The 22,503-nt window shown below is 33.4% G+C and overlaps 3 pseudogenes; all 3 read left to right on the forward strand.

The window, feature by feature from the left end:
- The first annotated feature begins 1,606 nt into the window (after positions 1-1,606).
- Positions 1,607-2,768, forward strand: LOC143554791 (transcription factor MYB1 pseudogene; annotated as a pseudogene).
- A 6,703-nt stretch (positions 2,769-9,471) lies between these two features.
- On the forward strand, positions 9,472-10,065 carry LOC143554794 (uncharacterized; annotated as a pseudogene).
- Positions 10,066-19,919: 9,854 nt separating this feature from the next.
- On the forward strand, positions 19,920-22,182 carry LOC143554795 (transcription factor MYB30 pseudogene; annotated as a pseudogene).
- The last annotated feature ends 321 nt before the right edge of the window (positions 22,183-22,503 follow it).

The following is a 22,503-nucleotide window of genomic DNA, read 5'->3' on the forward strand; positions in this document are numbered from 1 at the left end:
GGAGGTTCAATTGGTTGTACCATTTTTTAACCGATTCCGGTACAGATTAAAAACCAGTTTTTAAAACATTGGTTGTGATAGCTCTATTCAACGATTTATTTAAAAAAATAGTAGGTTTAATACAAAGAAACTGATTTATGGGTCTCTGATAATGAAGTAAATGTAATTTAGATGTCCAGCCATCTTAGATGGCTAGATTGGATTCATCTTTCGTAGTGACAATCCATGTAAGCGACGACGTGTAACTTTGTGGTGACTGGATCAATCATCTGAAATGACTGGACCCTACTCTATTCCCTTACACACAATTCTGCCACGTGGCAGCACAAGATGAGACCAGCAATCTGAGATAGCTGGATTGAACTCACATTCCAATCATGGGAAACTCACAGGGTGTACTATTTTGAAGATGACAATAGGGCTGTTCAAAAAGCTCGAGGCTCGTGGCTCGCTCGAAAAAAGCTTGAATGAAACTAGCTATAAAAAGTTGATTTGTAACATCCTGAGCTGATTTGGATAATTTTTGTAACCGAGCCAAAATCGCCACTAGCTCGGCTCGAGTCATGGCTCGGCTCGTTGGCTCGATCTTAAGCTTGTTTAATTTCAAAATCAAGCTAGAGCCTAACTAAGTTGCCCTATTTAATTTCGAGCCCTAGCTCGAAACCACCCTGGCTCGGCTCGTGAACAGCCCTAGATGACAATATAATTTGAAGGCATGCAGGCTGACGTAATATAAGAGCATTTCCGATAAGTTCTCCATCTCAAAATCTAAAATTACACTAAAAATCACTATATTTTCTCACTCATTTTCAATTAAATAATACTTTTTTGCACCGCTATCATTGTATTTTCTCTCCCCTGCACTCACAGCAACTTTCAAAAAATATTAAAAAGCCATAGAGAATGAATAATGTTTTCTCCAAATTTAACTATAAACAGTAACATTTTTTTCTCTTTTCCATTGGTAACCACTCCAACCACACCCTAAAAAAATAGAGAACACTCACATAATATGGGAAACCCATTGTGAACTTGTGAGAGCTCTGGCACCTTTTGAACATTATTCTAACCAAGCTTTTTCCCTCACCCCACTAAAATTCTCATGCGGGTTAGAAGTGTGCGTAAGAGAATGAAGCTGGATCCAGTTATCTTAGATGGCTGATTCAGTCATCGCATCGATTACATGGATTGCAACTAAGAAAGATGAATCCAATCTAACCATTTTAGATGGCTAAACACTTAAATTACATTTGCTTCGTAGTCAAAGACCTAGAAACCATTTTCTTTAAGCCTACTATTTTTAACAAATCTCAATTCACCCCCCTATGTCAATTTAGCTAAAGAAAATAATTCTATAATATTATTTTAAAAATTACATGACCTATTACTAAAATATTGATATCCTACTACGTAAAACAAAAAATAATACTGTTTACAATGACCCAAAAAAAATCACATTAATATTATATTTTAATTACTAATATGGAAAAAAACGTGCAGATAGAATATTCTAAAAGGTGTTTAAATAGCCCCCAAATACTCGCATTTGTCACAGCTAATAAAGTGTCGTCCCTCATCTCGCCGCTTGCCACCACGGACGCCGGAAATGGGAAAAGCACCGTGCTGTGCTAAGGTCGGTTTGCACCGAGGTGCGTGGTCCTCCGAAGAAGATAAACTCCTCATCGATTACATTCAAGCTCACGGTAAAGGTCAATGGCGAACATTGCCTTCAAAAGCTGGTACATTAATCATCCAAATAATTACATATTGAATATAAGCTTGCTTGATCATGGTGTTTCTAGGGGTGTAAAAAACTACACCGAGCCAATCCTCTCATGAGCTACTCTGCATTGACTCATTAAATGAGCTCTAACATAAAAAAGAAGCTTGCTTATTTAATGAACAAGCCTGGACCCGGTGTTTCATTTTTCGTGCTCGAGCCGGCTCACGAACATGTTATTATGTAGCTAGTTTTTATTTAATATATTAACAATATAGATTTTTATAATAATTCTTATTATATATATAAAAAGGTATAACTATTAGTAAAATAATTAATAAATAACAAGTAACTAGAGCGTAGAAGAGCTCAAGCTCAGCTCACCTTGTTACTTACTACTTTTGTCGAGCTTGAAAAACAGGAATCATGTAACTAACTACTTAATGCTTTTATGAACTTAGGGTTGCTTAGATGCGGAAAAAGCTGCAGATTAAGATGGGTGAACTATCTTCGGCCAGGTGTCAAGAGAGGTAACTTCACCTCCGAGGAGAATGAAGTCATTATCCAGCTGCATTCTATTCACGGCAGCCGTTGGTCCCTCATTGCCACCCATCTACCTGGACGAACAGACAATGAGATCAAGAACTACTGGAACGCTCACCTTCGGAAAAAAACTGAAAACACGAGCAACCGTGGCTCAGAAAAATCGAAAAACAAAAATTCAAAGAAAAAGAAAATATTGGACGATCAGAAGTCTTTATTAATGAGCAAGAATGATGGTGTGGAGGATGGAATGGGGAGTGGTGCATCGTCGAGTTGTACAGCTGACTTTGCAGATTTTGACTTTGACTTTTTGTTAGACGGGAAGATTTTCTTTGAAGGCGTAAACACAATCGACGATCAACAAGACGATGGTGTTTTAATGGATAGTTGCGAGTTAGTTATGCCGAAAAAGGAAGAAAGCTTGATGTTCGAGAAGCTCCATGATGAATACCTGAATCTACTAAATTTTGAAGAGCTAGATGAGAATATTCATGAGTTAAAATAAAATGATTCATAAAAAAGTATAAATCGTTGAATTTTTTTAATGGTTTTCTTTTGATCTACATATTTTTATTACCTATTATGTTAGCTAAATTACTTTTGGAATAAGATTATCTTAAAAAATCATGGAGTTGGACCAATAAAACAGGCTCATGTTAAATTTGGTAACTTTTATAATTTCTATCGATCTGGTTTTCATACACTAGCGATGAAAAAGATAAAAGTAAATACCTTGTAAATGAACATTTTAGTTGTATAAACTACATTTTACACGCAATTAGTGTATGAAACACAACCCCTGGTTAAAATTACGCAAAAGGTATGGTTCACTTTTCATAGTATTTCTTGGTTAAACCAGCAATTACCACTGTGAACAAAAGAAAACCAAGTCGGCTGTTAATGGCGAACTATAGTTTTTTTTCCATGTGTTGAAATTTTTGGTACTTGGTTGTCTATTATCTAAATATAGATTTTTTTTGGTTTATTTCATGTCGATTTGCATAATAAAAGATAAAATTAAATCAAATCATGATCTTGTTGTTGACATGGTCCTTTAATCGATTGTCTTTCTGATTCATCTCGTTGGTTAGGGTTAAAGGAATACAGTTCTCAATAATCAGAAAACCTTAACTAAAGAGTTAAAATAATAGATTCACTTGTTAGCTATTTTTAGCAGTACCCTAACAATATAAAGACGCAATGAGTATACTTTTTATTACACATCTTTTTCGTTCTTTAATTAGTACTTAAAGGGGTGGCGGCGCAGCTTGTTGCCCGCCTACCTGCTATATTGATGTAATATCTATGTTTCTACATATTGGAACCCAATTTTTGACACATCTAAATAAAGAAGATGAGTATATCTGAAAAAATTAGTACTTAGCAAAAGGGCTGAGTATCCTCAAGCAAAAACTTAAAAGTCGAGTGTCATTCGGTTTACTAGGGTTAGAAAAGATACGACGACATAAAAACGCTATTTAACTTGTTTAAATTTAACGTTACCTGATCAATCACCCTTCTGATTTTAAAACGTTAATTTTTAACATTTTCGGTACTTTAAAATATTTGGTATCGTGCATTTTCTTAGAATATTAAGAAATCTTATTGAGGTTATAAAACTTCTATAATTACTCATATTATATATATATATTTATATATGCTAAGTATAAAATGAAAACCCATTTAAGTTGTGAAAACTCTATAAACCCATTCTCAACCACATGTTTTTAATTAATGTTTAAATCTTGCGGTCCACAATTAAAATGAATAAAAAATGTAAATATAAATATAATTTTTTCTCTCTCTCCTGAAAACATATATAAAAATTAGTAAAATTTTTTTTTTTAAGTTTTGATGTTTTGTATTAAATGTTACAACATATATTACATGTAACAAATAAAAAACGATGTTACATAGGGTTTTCGTGGGTTTTCACAACTCAAGTGGATTTTCATTTTAACCTTACCCATATGTGCTAAGTATAACCTTAACCTATATATATATATATATATCACAAAGCCATTGCATCTTTGTTTATAAGACCGTGTGTTGTGGTTAATAATTGGACATCAATGAAGTCCACGTAAGCAATGGCGCGAACCCCTCCCCCACCTACCCACCCACCACCTCACCTTCAACTAGCGCTCAAATCACCTTCATGGGCCATATAGGCTACGTATGGCTGACAAGTGTACGAATGAGACAAAAAAGGCTTTTTGTAGCCTATACGATCGTATAGAGCTATACGGGCCATATAGATATTTAATTAATTGTATAGCACCTTGTACACCATAAAACCTATATGGGTTGTATAGGGCTATACGATCGTATAGAATACTTTTGCAGAAAAACGTCATAATATAATCTTAAACGAAGATTCTTGGGTACAACCAAAAATTACTTAGCCAAGTATGTTATATAAATTTAAATTCAATTTATTATGTTATATTATTCATTATATCAATACTTTACTCTTCTTCAAGTCTTTATGTAAATATAACCTCGTAAGGTAGTGCATTTACACTTTCTAACTTTCAGAATAAAGATAGCAAAACACATTATAAAAGTGTCTATTTTTTTTAAATGTCTATACGGTCTGTATAGGCCTATACGACCCGTATAGACCTATACAGCCCTGCCCGTATAGGGCTATACGAGGCACTATAAATAATGACCGACAACGTCCGAAGCAAACTAACACAACTCGGGTGTTATACTGCCTGTATAGCCGTATACGAGCTGCATAGAGAAAAAGTGGTGTGTGAGGATCTATACCGGTCATCAGGATTCTAAGCCAAACTAATAGTTAGGTTATTTTTACGTACAAGACTACGCTTTTAACAGACGTCTTGTAGTTTTAAACATCTTTGGTCTTTTCTTCTGTATCATTATCTATATAGTCACATTATGCATAGAAAAGTTGCTTTAAGAACCAACTATTATTGAGGTAAAATCAAAATTATTGATTATATAATTCCATTATTCTAAATTGTTCTATCATTTCAAAACACCCCTACATCAATGCATACCAACCAATACAACTCTGGTTACAAACAGTTTCCCACATGAAATAATAAAGTTAAGATTCTATTTTGCACCTGAAGAAACATGTCATTCTTGTTCAACACCTGTAGCGCGTACAATCGATGATTTTTGCAGCCACTGAACAATCGGTGAATTTTGCATTTTTCACGTTTCAGTTACTATCCTTATTAAACAAATATAAAAAAACTAGTATTGAGTTTGAACTACTGTTCTCGGTTCTTCTTATTCCAATTACTATTCATATCTGAATATAAATCACTATTATGTAAACCTTGCATGATATTTGTTACTTTTTCAAGTTTTATAACTTGATTTCATACTAGAAATCTTGAATGGAAGTTGAATCTCATATTTGAATTTTGCGTGCAATGAACATGAATTTAGAATTTGTGACTTAGTTTTCATAAAACTTGAATTTTATAGCTAATTATGTTATGATTATTGAAAAGAAAGTTTGAGTCCTCGTCCTTTTCTAGTACTAAAATTGATTTGTGTGTTTTCTAATTAGTAATGGTTATATTTTCTTTTATTATAATATTTTCTTTTATAAGTTCCTCTCCCGACCGACCTAAAAATTCTAGTGCTTGAATATGAAAATTTTGAACACTGAAAAAACAAAAGAAGAACCCCAAATGAAAAAAGAAAATCATGGGTCCACCATCGATAAAATGTAGTTGGACTACTTAATTGGTACCAAATAAACGCATCATCTATAAAGCATAAACGAAAACATATACTTTCATTTAGGCTAAGAGGAATACACCCTTAAACGCCGTTTTCATCATTCGTCACGTCTACACTATGTCAGTTTTCCCCTCATCCTTCAACACCCTTCAACACAGGGGTATACACCATTCGTCTCATTCTCTATTTTTTATGTTTTTTATTTAATACAACTTATATATATAATTCAAACATTATATATTATAATTTACAACATTTGGTACACACATGAAATCACTATTCATTGATTTTGGGCTTTATAATTAGTACTTTGTGCTGCTATACATATACTCTATAACTTGGATAAGGAGTGCTACACGTGTTTGGGTAAATGACAGCTGGTGGTACAAGTGTTGCGGTACTACGTATCTGTCAACTTTTGGTTAATATTTTATTGGACTTCACATATTTACTATCTTATTATTCTCTCTTTATTAACATAATAACAATGTTGGTTCATATTTCTTTTATCTTCGCTGCTCAGACGCAGATTGAATCATCAGTTTTTGGGGAAGAACGACCACTTTCTTCCATCTCCAACACCGCCATCTTGATCGCCGTTCTCAACCGCAAGCCCACTTACTGTTACGGGGTTTCATTTTGGAAACCCTAGGTGGCGGTGGTGTGATGGGGCGGTTTTTTGTGACGAGGGGGGTCAGGTTTCGTGACTGTGGCCGTGCCATTTCCGGTGAGGAGACAATCGGTAGGCGGTGGTGTTGCTGCTCCGTTTGATTTTTCGCATTATTAAACACTAAAACCCCTATTTTTTTCATGCTTTACTAATCTGCTTTGTGCCCTTTATGTGGCTGCCGCTGAAGCGGTGACGGTTTCCTGAGCTTCGGTAGGCTTATAGTTTTTTTCTTTTTGCCTTTTTAATAATGTGTTATGTACACGTTTACATGATGGTCTATAGCTTGAAAATGCCGGTAGTTTGGGCCGGTTGCGGTTAGTTCATTGGGCCGTTTCACACGTTTAAAGAACTATACGTAAATATTATTTCTTGTTCTAGCTACAACTACATGTGTTTAAAAGGAATCAAAATATGAACTTTTCTCCCCATTTTTTTTATTTTTTGAACGTATACCCTAAATAGCTATTACCTTCTCTGATTATAAACTATTTTTGTACAACTTATATTTTGACTACATTTAATTTATATTATTCCTCTTTATTGGATTTATACTTTATTAAGTTATTAACATGTATGTAGATATATATTGTGACATTATATACTAGTTTTCCAGATGTTTATACTAAATACTCGGTATTATATTAAATTTTGCGTTTTGTTTAACATGATAACATAACATGGAATGATTTAGTATATCTAAAAAACAAGCTGCATTAGTATACCAGATATATATGAAAGTAATTAAACTGAATTGCTTAGCCTTATGAGATGTGATTATTTAGTCCTTGAGTTTATGAAATGTGATTGTTTAGTCCTTTTGAGTTTATGAGATATGATTATAGCCCTTGAGTTTTTGTCTGCCTTCATGCCATCGTTTTTATGATCTTTGCAAACTGGTGGCCTCACCATCACCTCCAGCCAACTTACTAGCATCATCTACAGCGACTCTACCACCATCTCCGGTGACACCTCACAAATCCCCGCCAACGGGGTGATATGGCCGTCGTCTATCGAACCACATCCTTCCTTCCTGGTCATCTATGCAACGGCTCTCGACTCTATATATGCTGCCGCTTAACCAACTCGCCTAAACGATGCTAATTAATACCATAAGTACTTTTCGGTGATGGGGACAGTGGCTTCTCTTCTATGCTAAATTGAGAATAGACGAAAGAGATGAGGGGTGGCTAGGCAGTGGTGAACCAACAACTTAGTTCTACATAATCTTTTTGTGGGTTAATGTTATAGAAAAAGATTAAACGATCCAATCAACTTCTATTATTTTAATAAAGCTTGCAACAAAATAAAACAAATTGATTTGTGACTTAAAATTTATGATTACCATGTAACTTAATATTGTAAACTAAGAGATCATTCTCTAATTACTTGATTGTAATGTAAAAAATATTTAAGGAGGTCTACAGCTTCTACGAAGTAGCTTAGGATGTCTTAAGGTTCTACGTCGGAGGAATGACCATCGTGATATGCTTTTATATTCGCATTTGGATGTTCGAGCCTTTGATGGAATTTCTCGCGCAACTCGCGTGGGGAACACCTAGTTACGTATAATAGAACAACTAGTTACGTATAATAGAACAACTATTGTTATAAACGTGTGTTCTTATTTTGAAAACAGTCACTTACATTTTTTTAAACTAACATTTGAAATCACATTCAATACCACTCACTCAATTACATTCTAACTAGTAACATAAACAAATTCATTTTTTTTTATCACGACTCAATTTACACTATCTTTTCAAAAAAGTCACCATCAATACGACTTCAAGAATTACATATATATTTAAAAAAAAACGTTTTTTTTAGGTATCTAAATTCTCGCTATTCATCAAAAAAATTCATTTCTTAGCCACACAAATGCTTTGACTCATATGCTCTCCACTCTCTCATTCATCTCCGTCACCAATCACGAATAATCAAACAAATAAATACACATCAACAAAGACAAAGCAACAGCAGCTCAAGTACATTACTTTTCAAAAAATACTTCAATAAGATGATCTTTTTTTTTGCCCTTTGATCCTTGCTTATTAAAGTTACCATTAAATGTTTATATTAGCATATTCGGCTTTAACAATGGGGTTTCGGATTAACCTTAGACCGTGTTAACACAACCATTCACTATATTGACACGTGGTAATATCTTCTGAAAGATCGAATAATTAGAATAAGTTATACATTTGTTTACATAAAAAAAAAAAAAAAGCCCGCATGTCACAACACACGGACGTAAAACCTTGTTTACATATTTAATTGCTGAAAATCATTTCTTAAGCGTTGTGGTTATAACAATAACAAAACAACTGTTAACTTTATTACTTTAATAATCCATAAATCAAATCATTCACAAGTTCATTCAATCATGCCAATATTTGAGTTCATATTATTTTAAAAATTGGAAGTTTTTGACTAACCATACAAAGCTGTGGGCCCCTTCATCTCTATTCCACCGCCCGGTATGTTATGTAATTGTTTATGTATCTATTTAAAAAAAAACCTTAATATTATTTTACATGCGTAAACGTTATGTCTCTTGAAGTATAGATACAAATATACATACAATACACGGAACACGTGACTACATGTGACAACGACCTATGACTAAAATATTGGTATCCTACGTATAAAAAAAGAAAATACTGTTTACATTGCCCCAAAATAACTATATTATGTCTCTTTTGATTACTAATCAAACCTGGAAATAAAAACGTGCAAATAAAATGCTGAGAAAGGCGTTTAAAAGGCCACGAAGTAGTCGCATTTGCCATAATCAACAGTGCCTGTTTTTATGGATTTAGGGCTGCTTAGATGCGGGAAAAGTTGCAGGTTGAGATGGATGAACTATCTCCGGCCAGGTATCAAGAGAGGTAACTTCACCTCTGAGGAGAATGACATTATTATCCGGCTTCATTCTCTACACGGAAGCCGTTGGTCCCTGATTGCCAGCGAGCTATCTGGACGAACCGATAACGAGATCAAGAACCACTGGAACGCTCACTTATGAAAAACAGTTGAAAACACCGAAAACAACCAATCAAAAAGTAAAAAATCAAAGAAGAGCAAAATATTGGATGATCAGAAATCTTTATCAATGAGCAAGAATGATGGTGTTGAGGATGCAATGGGGAGTGATGCATCGTCGAGTTGTACGGTTGACTTTGAAGATGTTGGCTTTGACTTGTTAGACGGGAAGACTTTCTTTGAGGTGAAACCGGAAGGTGTAAGCACAATCAACGGTCAACAAGATGATGGTTTTTTAATGGACGGTTGTGATCTAGTTATGACGAAGGAAGAAGAAAGTTTAATGTTTGAGAAGCTCTATGATGAATACCTGAATCTTCTAAATTATGAAGAAGAAATAGATGTAAATATTCATGAGTGAAAATAATAAAATGAAAAAAATAGTGTAAATTCTTGAAATTTTTGTTCTTCTCTTTCAATCTTCGCATTTTTATTTAACTATTTGAATTGCGTTAGGAATAATGGTTACAATAATATAGGTTCACGCTAAAAATAATAACTTTTATTTCGTAAGTAAACCAAGCGAGCTAATAGTGGTAGACTCATTAGCCGAAGGGCGGAGTACCCTCGAAACTGAAAACGCGAGCGACCTTCGGTTTATTAGGGTTAAAAAAGTTATAAATGTCATAGAAAGTACTATTTACGTTGTATATATTGTATAAATATTTTTGTAATTATTACTTGTGGCGTTGCTAATTTTTAAGTTCGAGAAGTGAACTAGTGGTGTAACCAATTAAGCACCATTCCAATCTTGAAAACGTTACTTTTTAGCATTCACGGTACTTTTTTCCTGGAAATATGTAGTATCGTGTGCATGTGCACAAAAGAGCATTTGACTGGACGACATATTGACGTGTTATAAGATATTTCTTATTTGAAAGTTGAGGTTTCTAGCCTTATGGTGGACATCGGTGTAGTATTAGTAAAAGTAGATTATATTTTCTTAAAAAGTAGTATATGCTTAGAATATTAAGAAATCTTGTTAAGGCTCTAAAACTTCTTAATGTTAGCATATTAAGATAGATGTTAGTATTTTACCGTTCTTATATAAGGACAGATGTTTGATAGCATCTATGCAGGTATTGAATTCTAGAAGAGACATAAACTTTGAGAATAAGAAAGGGTGTCTTGATTTCTTGACTTAACAGATAATAGTAAAACTTTACTAAGTTCTTGTAGACTTGTAGTTAAATGGTACTAAGCTATATAATTATACTTATGAATACGTTACGGGTGTGAGAGCTTCCCAACTTCATATATATCAATATAGGAACCTATACATATTTTCATTTTTATGATTTTTATCGATTTAAAACATATGTTAATATCCTTTCTAAACAGTGATAAAATAGATTCCTTTCTGAATAGTTATAAAAGTTCAAAGTTTGAGTAATTTTGTATAATTATATGTACTTATGAATATGTTGCAGGGGTGTGAGTTTCCCAACCTCATACCAATATCGGTGAAACCGGCATCAAAATTCATGTGGTTTTTGATTGATTTATAACATATAGTAATATCTTTTTGGGCAAGACTTTGTTTTATGGATTTTATCTTTCAGTGGCTATAGCGCGTGAGTGCAATAGTCAGTACCGTAACCAATTAAACCGATACTGACAAGATTCTTGGAGAATTGGGCATGAGAATCCTAATAGTTTTAACTCATTTACATTGTTCCAAACGCATTAGATAAAATTTGATCATTTTAAATATTTGAAGTGTCAGAATTTAAGCATGTGATAATATAATAATGATATAATATGTTTATAACAGTTGATGATAAACTTCTAGATTAAAGTTGACAGTATAGTAATAAAGTGTGAAATCGTGTGAAAAACATGATGGTGGCATTGTCATGCTCATAATGTTGTATTATGTACGTTTATATTTCACGTGGTCGGACCCTATCTTCTCGCCATTCACGCCTTGACTTGTATCTATAACTAATTAACTATTATTAAGAAAAACTACATGTTATCCCCCGTATTACGGGGATTGTTTTACATTATTCTTTTTTAATATTTATATATGTATATTTGGATTTTAATTTTATTTATTGTAAGAAAATTAATAATTAATATACTTGAGGTTTGATGATGAAATGGTTTCACAAAAAAAATGATATGTTATATCCGGTTTAAAAGCTATTTGGGTTTGGTGATACCCATTACCCGTTTATTTTCTTTATTATAAAATTGTTTCTTAATTATAAATAATATCTTTTTTTAAAATAAAATAGGATATTAATTTTTAGTATATTCCTATTTTATAGGATTTTCATATCAAATATTTGATGAGATTATTTTTTAATATAATGAGATTTTATAGCCCGTTTAAGAACTATCTGGGTTTGGTGAGACCTTTACCCGTGAATTCAGATCAAATGCATGAGAAGCCTTCATTTACAAATAAAGCAATCTGATGGCTTGAGAGAATGGTCATTTTACATTTTTCGTTTTTTAATATTTATTATTTGGATTTTAATTTTCTTTATTGTAAGAAAGTTAATAATATACTTCGCCTTCTTCCTCGTCTACCTCACCGACGACCGACCGGCCGGCTTCTCTTTCTCTCTTACCCTCCCCCAATCTTTCTCCTGGTTAATGGAAGAAGGTGATTTGAGAAAGGGAATGGAAATAGGGGTGTAATGGAATGGCGTCTTGTGTAAGGAAGAAGGTGACCGGAAAAGAAGCTGCCATAGTGGGAGCGTCTGATGATGTGTGAATATAACATCGTTGAGATTAGAGTTCCACTGCTGGTACCTACCGAAACGGCCGGAAGAAGTCGCCGTCGTACCTTTTTCTTTTTTTGTCGTTTCCGTATTGTTCTGGTTAAAATAGTTACTTGTTTACATTAAATATACTTTGGCAATCCATTGTTTTCAATTATGTTCAGTAATGCTCTTTTTCTTCTTTTATTATTATGAAAAACAAGAGGTGCAACCGGTTCATCAGGTTCCAAGTAAATTTTTAGAAAAAATTCACAATTATGTTCAAAAATATCATATAGAGGGACTTTAATATGAAAAAAAAGTGGAGAGACTTTTATGAGAATAAATAGAAAATAGGTTGGTTTTTCATGACATTTGCCCTTATTTAATTTATTGAGAGAATATATATAGTACTATTATATTCTTATATGAAAGTAAAAGTTGATACCTAACTGGTATTTCGATCATAACTACACGTGATATATTTATAACTAGTCTTGAATCTATCGTCTAAGAGCATCCACAATGCTACTTTAATTTTATGACGTGCCAGCCAATAAACGAGGGGGGCACACGAGCCTGCATTGTGGCCGATCATCCGTGATGGTGGGTTTGGGGCTTCAAGCGTTACACGAACATAAGTGGTGGGGTCACAACCCCCCCCCCTCTCTCTCTCATAGATGGCACTGACCTCTTGGTTCATATAGTTGTTTGATCTTTATTGTTGTGGTACCTAGATATAAAACCAGCTTCAAAAATACATAAGAGAACACCACAGAAGCAATTGTTGTTAAGTTGGACCAGAGAGTTGTTTTATGATCCGAGCTTCAACCCATTGGTTACAAGTTGATAATTTCATTACTTTTTATGTTTTTAGTCAACTACGAAATACATTATAAGAGGATTTATAAACATAAACGAAAATTGCTTTATAAAATGCCACCACCACAACATCGCCACGGGTTCCGCCTAGTACATATATGTGCATATTATATATACAATTTTAATAATTTTTATTGTGGTTTTGGAGGTTTGGTGCTGTAAAAAATGAGTTTTTGAAAAAACTTTAAAACATAATGTGACGGTTTATATAGGTTTGACGTTATGAATGCTCTTATCAGTTTACACTGGTTGTATAACTTGTAAGATTAGTATTTATTAATCTATTATCATTTATCTAATTATAAAAGATCATCCGCTTAATTAATTATATCCTATGATTGGTAATTATTTAAGTAACATACTTATCCTTATTGTCATAACTAGAGAGAAAAAATTAACCTAATCACCAATATCTAAATCTGCTCTCTCTACCCCTCTAAAATCTTGAGGTTTATCTCATCTAACACCATCAAATGATACACCTAAAAAGGAACTCAATCAAATCATAATCATGTCGTCTTCCTTCTCTGTTTTCTCTAGATTAACATGTACACATGTTTCATTACTTTCTTATTCTCTATTATAATGTTTACGGAATTAATCAACATGATTAACTAAACTTAAATCAAATATGAAACTACCCTATCCTTTAATGTGAAGTTGAGTGCTAATAAATATGGATTTTGGAGTAAACAATATATCAAGATTGAAACACTAATGAATCAACAATTAAGATTATCAAAATAAAACGATGAACAGTACGTTATGCAATTCTGATCTAATCACTGATCTGGTTTCGGGATTAGACTGGTCATCATAGATCGCCGATCCAAATGAAAGCAGTTCAGGTTTCGTCAACTAAGTTGGTGTGATTCTCGTCTGGACAACCTGCACAATAAATTTTTTGGCCAAAAAAAAATCTTAATAAAAATCCTAATTGTAATCTATCTATCTATATAAATGCACAAAAAACTCTTACGTATCACTCTCTGGTTATTTTATAAGTTTATGAGTGCAAAAGAGTATTTTGTCATGGTTATTTTTTTATAATAGATTAGTTAAACTGAATCAAAGGTTTTGGTCAATTTGGAAAAAAAATGTTTTCAGGTTATAATCTCTAGTAGGGGCAGTTTAAACATTTTTTACTGCAAAATATTGTTAATTGATTCATAATTTGTAGAGGTCGAGGTGGTTCTTAAAATAATTTTTATTTAAAAGGAGTTAACGGGCCAAAGTGTGTTTCAACTTTCAGGTAATGACTCTGATGACAAATCTTTAGGGTCATGACTTTCGTGACTATCAAAAGACTGATTTGGAAATTTAAAATTTGGTTTTAGGTTAGATTCAAAGTCAATATGTTTATCATGATATTTTTTATTTGATAGAGGTCAAATTTCTAAAAATAACATTTTCTGCATCTGGTTTCTTTTAAACTGCTAACGGGTTAAAGAGAATCAAATCGTGCAAAAGTTTGAAGTGGTAGATATGTTAGTCTATTTAGGTTATATGTTAGCCCACAATAATATCTCATTGTATGTATAATTTGTCCGAGTTGTTAAAATTTGTAACATGACGTCGTGATATAGGTCACAAGAAAAAAAATTGTGATAATGTCATCGATTTACAAAAGTATGAAATGATTTATGGTTCAAATGTAATTTGGGGATATTCATGTTTATTGAACATTTCATATACCTTGAGTTTCTTATTACTTATATAATTTAAATTGTTAAACCCGTGTAATACACGGGTAGCTAAGCTAATTTCTTAATACAAGAAAAAAATTGGAACATAAACTTAGATATACATGTTTGATAATTATTCACAAAATCCGAAAGGAAGTGCTGGATGCAATTGGTTAAAGATTGAACATACAAGCTGATTAAGAATATTACTAATCTATACATAGATTCAACTAATAATAAAAGCAAATTAAAATAATAAACATTAAACAAAACAATTATGATGCAATAGCAAATAATGAACATCCAGTAATTAAATTAAACTGAACATAGGACTCTGAACTATAACGCACCAAACCATGTAGATGAAGAAGAAACTTTCCACGTGACTGAACATGGCAACAATTAGAAATTGCAACATTGATAATGAAATCATAATCTGAAACACTTCAAATGCATAAAAAATCACAGAAATCTAAGTATAACCTAAAGCTAATCAAACATCAGAACGATTTCAAAATAATAAAGCATGAAAATTGATGGATATAATAAAGGAAGGAATTGTGATTTGTGACCAGAATAAGTCATTAGGTTCTGCAATAACTGAAGTAATGATTATGAATCAGCAGCGGCGGTGTGGATGAAATGTATCTCATGTGTAATCGGAGAAAGAAAGGAAATAGCAATCAGGTTTTGTAATCGGCGAGGGGCGGATCTAAATCGGCAATGGCGATGGTGGTGAACGGCCTGTTTGGGTCTTCTTCTAAAGCGACAGAGAGAGTAACCTAGGGTTACGATTGTATTGAAAGAAAAACAATCCGAGTTTAGCAATATATAGATCCGAAAACCAATGTTGGATCGGGTAATGACCCAAGCGGGACCCGAGAAAAGTAACCATCTTTTGAAAATGAGTTAAAAAAGGTGAGAATGACTGAGAGAGTCATAAGTGGCATAATTAGGTATTCTTTTATGGAAAAATCCCCAAAATAGTCCATCTACAAAATGAGATTCTAACTTTGTCTCCTAAACTTAATATTTCCAAAAATGGCCCTCTCTAACTCATCTTTGACCATGTATTAGGAAATCTAACGCGTCTTTGACCACATGTTAGCATAACATGTCGTCAAAGACGCGTTGGATTTCCTAACACATGGTTAAAGACGCTAACACGTCGTCAAAGACGCGTTAGATTTCCTAACACATGGTTAAAGATGAGTTAGGCCTCCAAACACGTAGTCACAGATATGTTAGCATCAAACGCATAGTCGAAGATATGTTAGCTTTTTTGTTTGTTTTTTTAATATTATATTTTTATAACTAGTTTTACTTATTTTGTTTTTCTTTTATAACTTTTAATGTATAAAATTTTATATTATTTCGAATATACCGACGAGAAATGTTTACTTTATCTACGGACCGACATAAATTTTATTTAAAACCGAGCGGGGTCAAATTTTATTGAATATTTCGATATTGATTTGGCACGGCTCAAGTTTGAATTAGTTCATGTCGGTCAGTAGGTAAAAGTAAGCATGTCTCGTTGGTATATTCGAAATAATATAAAACTTTTATATATTAAAAGTTATAAAAGAAAACAAATATAAGTTAAACTAGTTATAAAAATATAATATTAAAAACAAACAAATAAAAAAGCTAACATATCTTCGACTACGCGTTTGATGCTAACATATCTTTGACTACGTGTTTGGAAGCCTAACTCATCTTTAACCATGTGTTAGGAAATCTAACGTGCCTTTGACAACGTGTTAGCGTCTTTAAAATGAGGCACCAGGATACCTTTGACGACATGCCTAAATAGCTTTTTTCTTTTTTTTTTAACTTATACCCAAAATATTCTCCTTTTTTTTTAACGTATCCCCTAAATAGTTTTTTCTTTGTTTTTGGAACGACATTTAAATCACAAACAGGTCCCCCCAATCGATCGTCTACTTCTACTCTCAAGAGAACCTGTTGTAGGTGAGAAAAACCTCCTGACTCAACCTGAAACCCCTTATTTCTTTTACCATTGGTGGTATACGGTAAATAGCGATACCATCTCTAGTTATGAACTCTTTTGTAAAAATTATATTTTGAATACCTGTATTTTGGAACAAAAATTTCATTAGAACCAAACTAGCAAGGAACTGAACCCAAACAAAACATTAAAGCTGAAAATTACAAATTAAAATTACATCAATCTCTACAAACAATATTTTTAGGGAGATTGTTTTTTATCCAAGGTCTTTGAATAAATTTAATTATTATTATTCTCTATTGCATTTATATTCATATATTAGTTATTAACATGATAGATATTGTGATATTATTTACTAGTTTTCCTGAAGTGGATATTAAGTACTCAGTATTATATTAGAGTTTGTTGTTAGTTTAACAATTAACATTCTATGGCTTTGGCATAAACATGCATTTTCATATTTTAAAAACGCTCACATGCATTTTCATCAGTAGGACATTATAACACATGGTAGATCCATTTTTTTCCGTGACACAATTCACACTATCTTTCAGAAAAGTCACCATCAATATGACTACCCATAACATTTAGTTTTAGAGGCACCATGATAATGATGGAAGACTAGAAGATTAGGTGGTTTTCACTAGTTGGATCTTTAACTAAACAGGTTTATCTCACCACACTGTCGTGCCTTCGGGCGAGTGTTTACGGGCGTTGGCCTTAGGGTGAGGGTTTTTTCCGGATCGAAAGACGAGTGTATTCCGATGTAGAGAATTTAGCCTCTAACTCATTTAAAGGATTCGTTAGCCATTAAAAAAAATAAAATAAAATAAAATACGACCATGTGTATTTACATGTTTAATTGCTGATAAATTTATAATGACAAAATTGTCAACTTTGATAGTAATTTAAATAAATCAAATCATCCACAGGTTCATTAAAGCATGCCATATATGGGTTTTTATATTATTTTAAAACTTAAAGTTGTGACCAACGTCGTATCAGCCGGTTAAACTGGATTTCGTACAGCACGTCAGTATTTTGACTCTGATATTTTTGGCCGATACACAATTTTTTTTCCTAAAATATCGTTTCTACCGGCAAACCGGTTTTAAGCCCAAGAGCTTATTGATATTTGCGCACATATTTTTTCAAATTACTCTTAACATAGCGAATAACATTGAAATGTGTAAACTTTGGCGTTATTTTTGGAAAATTGAGTGCTTTTTTATTATTCTTTTCATTATGGATTAACATTTGGATTATCTTTATTATGGAATCATATGCTTTTGGGTTATTTTTGGAGTTGAAGTTGCATTATATGAAATTACAAGGTAACTTATTCAACCGGTTGAACCAGGAGGTTCAATTGGTTGTACCATTTTTTAACCGATTCCGGTACAGATTAAAAACCAGTTTTTAAAACATTGGTTGTGATAGCTCTATTCAACGATTTATTTAAAAAAATAGTAGGTTTAATACAAAGAAACTGATTTATGGGTCTCTGATAATGAAGTAAATGTAATTTAGATGTCCAGCCATCTTAGATGGCTAGATTGGATTCATCTTTCGTAGTGACAATCCATGTAAGCGACGACGTGTAACTTTGTGGTGACTGGATCAATCATCTGAAATGACTGGACCCTACTCTATTCCCTTACACACAATTCTGCTACGTGGCAGCACAAGATGAGACCAGCAATCTGAGATAGCTGGATTGAACTCACATTCCAATCATGGCAAACTCACAGGGTGTACTATTTTGAAGATGACAATAGGGCTGTTCAAAAAGCTCGAGGCTCGTGGCTCGCTCGAAAAAAGCTTGAATGAAACTAGCTACAAAAAGTTGATTTGTAACATCCTGAGCTGATTTGGATAATTTTTGTAACCGAGCCAAAATCGCCACTAGCTCGGCTCGAGTCATGGCTCGGCTCGTTGGCTCGATCTTAAGCTTGTTTAATTTCAAAATCAAGCTAGAGCCTAACTAAGTTGCCCCATTTAATTTCGAGCCCTAGCTCGAAACCACCCTGGCTCGGCTCGTGAACAGCCCTAGATGACAATATAATTTGAAGGCATGCAGGCTGACGTAATATAAGAGCATTTCCGATAAGTTCTCCATCTCAAAATCTAAAATTACACTAAAAATCACTATATTTTCTCACTCATTTTCAATTAAATAATACCTTTTTGCACCGCTATCATTGTATTTTCTCTCCCCTGCACTCACAGCAACTTTCAAAAAATATTAAAAAGCCATAGAGAATGAATAATGTTTTCTCCAAATTTAACTATAAACAGTAACATTTTTTTCTCTTTTCCATTGGTAACCACTCCAACCACACCCTAAAAAAATAGAGAACACTCACATAATATGGGAAACCCATTGTGAACTTGTGAGAGCTCTGACACCTTTTGAACATTATTCTAACCAAGCTTTTTCCCTCACCCCACTAAAATTCTCATGCGGGTTAGAAGTGTGCGTAAGAGAATGAAGCTGGATCCAGTTATCTTAGATGGCTGATTCAGTCATCGCATCGATTACATGGATTGCAACTAAGAAAGATGAATCCAATCTAACCATTTTAGATGGCTAAACACTTAAATTACATTTGCTTCGTAGTCAAAGACCTAGAAACCATTTTCTTTAAGCCTACTATTTTTAACAAATCTCAATTCAACCCCCTATGTCAATTTAGCTAAAGAAAATAATTCTATAATATTATTTTAAAAATTACATGACCTATTACTAAAATATTGATATCCTACTACGTAAAACAAAAAATAATACTGTTTACAATGACCCAAAAAAAACCACATTAATATTATATTTTAATTACTAATATGGAAAAAAACGTGCAGATAGAATATTCTAAAAGGTGTTTAAATAGCCCCCAAATACTCGCATTTGTCACAGCTAATAAAGTGTCGTCCCTCATCTCGCCGCTTGCCACCACGGACGCCGGAAATGGGAAAAGCACCGTGCTGTGCTAAGGTCGGTTTGCACCGAGGTGCGTGGTCCTCCGAAGAAGATAAACTCCTCATCGATTACATTCAAGCTCACGGTAAAGGTCAATGGCGAACATTGCCTTCAAAAGCTGGTACATTAATCATCCAAATAATTACATATTGAATATAAGCTTGCTTGATCATGGTGTTTCTAGGGGTGTAAAAAACTACACCGAGCCAATCCTCTCGTGAGCTACTCTGCATTGACTCATTAAATGAGCTCTAACATAAAAAAGAAGCTTGCTTATTTAATGAACAAGCCTGAACCCGGTGTTTCATTTTTCGTGCTCGAGCCGGCTCACGAACATGTTATTATGTAGCTAGTTTTTATTTAATATATTAACAATATAGATTTTTATAATAATTCTTATTAGAGTTAATGGCCATTTTCGTCCATGTGGTTTGCTACTTTCGCCACTTCAGTCCAAAATTTTTAATTTTGTCAATTTAGTCCTCATAGTTTTAAATTTTAGCCAATTACGTCCCATCCGTCTAACGGCATCCAGCTATGCCGTTAGTTTAAGGGTATTTTTGTCTTTCTCCTTTTAATTTTGAGTTAATGGTCATTTTAGTCCCTGTGGTTTGATATCTTTGCCAATTCAGTCCAAAGTTTGAAAATTTGTCAATTTAATGTTCAGTTTAATTCAGTTTTTTTTATTTTTTATGTTTTTTGTTTATAACCCTAAAGAGCATAATTCAAGCCCAAAACCATCGAGCAACCTCAAATACTGGTACGCATTTACTCTGTTGACAACAGTAATCATACCCCCCCCCCCCCCTTATATTTAGTTTCTAGACATTTCCTAAAATCTTCTCCATGGTGGAATTCAATGGTAAAATGGTCAAGGTAATTCCCTGAAATCGAATTATACACAAAAAACTAAAAATTGTTTTGTTGATTAATGTATAATAGTTGATTACGACCCAGATTTTCGTTATGATATGTTAATCTCTAAATCCTAAATATTATGCATTCATCAAAGAAACGATTTTTAGTTTTTTCCGTACAATTCGGTTTCACGGAATTGCTTTGACCACTTTACCATTGAATTCCACAATGGGGGAGAGTTTAGGAACCGTCTAGAAACTAAATACGAGAGGAGGGGATATGATTACTGCTGTCGACAGAGTAAATGCAGACTTGTTATGGGCTTGGATAATGCTCTCTAGGGTTATAGAAAAAAACTGACTTAAATTGACAAAATTTCAAACTTTGGACTGAATTGGCAAAAGTATCAAACCACAGGAACGAAAATGACAAATAACTCAAAATAAAAGGGAGAAAGACAAAAATACCCTTAAACTAACGGCATAGCTAGATGCCGTTAGACGGATAGGATGTAAATGTCTAATATTTAAAACTATGAGGACTAAATTGACAAAAATACAAATTTTGGACTGAAGTGGCGAAAGTAGCATACCACAGGGACGAAAATGGCCATTAACTCTTCTTATTACATATATAAAAAGGTATAACTATTAGTAAAATAATTAATAAATAACAAGTAACTAGAGCGTAGAAGAGCTCAAGCTCAGCTCACCTTGTTACTTACTACTTTTGTGGATTCAAGACTCGAATCGAGCTTGAAAAACAGGAATCATGTAACTAACTACTTAATGCTTTTATGAACTTAGGGTTGCTTAGATGCGGAAAAAGCTGCAGATTGAGATGGGTGAACTATCTCCGGCCAGGTGTCAAGAGAGGTAACTTCACCTCCGAGGAGAATGAAGTCATTATCCAGCTGCATTCTCTTCACGGCAGCCGTTGGTCCCTCATTGCCACCCATCTACCTGGACGAACAGACAATGAGATCAAGAACCACTAGAACGCTCACCTTCGGAAAAAAACTGAAAACACGAGCAACCGTGGCTCAGAAAAATCGAAAAACAAAAATTCAAAGAAAAAGAAAATATTGGACGATCAGAAGTCTTTATTAATGAGCAAGAATGATGGTGTGGAAGATGGAATGGGGAGTGGTGCATCGTCGAGTTGTACAGCTGACTTTGCAGATTTTGACTTTGACTTTTTGTTAGACGGGAAGATTTTCTTTGAAGGCGTAAACACAATCGACGATCAACAAGACGATGGTGTTTTAATAGATAGTTGCGAGTTAGTTATGCCGAAAAAGGAAGAAAGCTTGATGTTCGAGAAGCTCCATGATGAATACCTGAATCTACTAAATTTTGAAGAGCTAGATGAGAATATTCATGAGTTAAAATAAAATAATTCAAAAAAAAGTATAAATCGTTGAATTTTTTTAATGGTTTTCTTTTGATCTACATATTTTTATTACCTATTATGTTAGCTAAATTACTTTTGGAATAAGATTATCTTAAAAAATCATGGAGTTAGACCAATAAAACAGGCTCATGTTAAATTTGGTAACTTTTATAATTTCTATCGATCTGGTTTTCATACACTAGCGATGAAAAAGATAAAAGCAAATACCTTGTAAATGAACATTTTAGTTGTATAAACTACATTTTACACGCAATTAGTGTATGAAACACAACCCCTGGTTAAAATTACGCAAAAGGTATGG

This window comes from Bidens hawaiensis, unplaced genomic scaffold (assembly GCF_021521415.1).
Source record: "Bidens hawaiensis isolate Kalapana, Puna unplaced genomic scaffold, B.hawaiensis_p1.1 tig00017854_1, whole genome shotgun sequence".
NCBI lineage: Eukaryota > Viridiplantae > Streptophyta > Magnoliopsida > Asterales > Asteraceae > Bidens > Bidens hawaiensis.